Below are 1,662 nucleotides of genomic sequence, written 5' to 3' on the forward strand. Positions count from 1 at the left end.
TTTTTTTTTTTTTGAGACAGAGTCTCGCTCTGTCAGCTAGGCTGGAGTGTAGTGGCATGATTTCAGCTCACTGCAACCTCTGCCTCCTGGGCTCAAGCAATTCTCCTGCCTCAGCCTCCTGAGTAGCTGGGATTACAGGTGTGTGGCACCACGCCCGGCTACTTTTTGTATTTTTAGTAGAGACAGAGTTTCACCATGTTGGCCAGGATGGTCTTGAACTCCTGACCTCAGGTAATCTGCCTGCCTTGGCCTCCCAAAGTGCTGGGATTACAGGTGTGAACCACCGCGCCCGGCTGAACACCCTGGGGCCTTTATGGCACCTTCAGGCAAATTTGAAAAAGAAGCGTCATCTTCAAGACTGTTATCTTCCAGAAAATTGTCATAATAAGTATCCAAGTAGCCTATCTTTGGTTTTTAAATAAGTTATAATAAAATACAAAAACATTTCAAAATTATAAAGATGTCTGCAGTGATGGAATAATGTCTGAGATACGGAATAAGGACACACTGTACAGCCTGAACACATTTTTCTGTCTGTAGAGCCAACCTCCTCCCTCTGACTCGTTGGAACACTTATTTTATTTTGTGGAATGAAGTGTTGCCTGATTCTAGAATTGCAAATGAGGTCAATTGAGATCTTTAAACTGAGTTTGTTGCAGTTTTGTCTTCAGACAGGGTTCTGTTCTCCTGCAGAGACTGGGAGACAAGAGGCCTCACCCTTGCTGATGATCACCTTTCAAAGGGAGGGCTCTCAGGCTTTGAGAGAGGCCCTTCTGAGTCGCAAGACATGCTTACAAACTGAAAGCTTTTTAGTAAATGCTCCAAGAAAGGGAGGTCGGGGCCTATCATCAGAAGTTGGCTAGAGCAGAGGTCCCCAAACGGGCCACATAGTAGGAGGTGAGCGCATGGGCAAGCGAGCAAGTGAAGCTTCAGCTCTATTTCCAGCTGCTCCCCATCAGTGGCATTACGCCTCCTGAGCCCCGCCTCCAGTCAGATCAGCAGCAGCGTTGATTCTGATAGGAGCACGAACCCTATTGTGAACTGCGCCTGTGAGGGATCTCCGTGTGTGCTCCTTGAGACTCTAATGCCTGATGGTCTGTCACTGTCTCCCAGATGGGACCGTCTCATTGCAGGAAAACGAGCTCACGGCTCCCACCCATTCTGCATTATGGTGAGTTGTACAATTATTTCATGATATATTGCAATGTAATAATAACAGAAACAAAATGCATTGTAAATGTTCATTTGAATCATCCCAACCCTCCCCTCAACCCATCTGTGGAAAAATTGTCTTCCGTGAATCCAGTCCCTGATGCCAAAAAGTTTGGGGACACCTGGGCTGGAGCATGGTGAGATTTCCTCACTGCACTGAGCTTTTGCAGGCGGATGTTTTAGTGGAAGCAGCAAGGGTGCAAGTGCTGCTGGGCCATCCTGGGGGTGCAGTCTTACGCTGCTGGAAGCCATGCTGGATACTTCTGTCAAGTCTCCTAGTGTGAGGGTTTGGATGAGTTGTCATGTGCTGAGGGTTCAGCAGTTCTCCGTGGGTCCCTGTCCACTTCATTGGTCCCTAATAATTGTTTCTGAGTGCAGAAACTAAATTTTAGCTTCATTTCACACATATTGCCTCTAGCCGTTTTTCTCTACTGCCTCGTCTAGCCGTTT

The sequence above is a fragment of the Mandrillus leucophaeus genome, unplaced genomic scaffold (assembly GCF_000951045.1).
Source record: "Mandrillus leucophaeus isolate KB7577 unplaced genomic scaffold, Mleu.le_1.0 Scaffold10, whole genome shotgun sequence".
NCBI lineage: Eukaryota > Metazoa > Chordata > Mammalia > Primates > Cercopithecidae > Mandrillus > Mandrillus leucophaeus.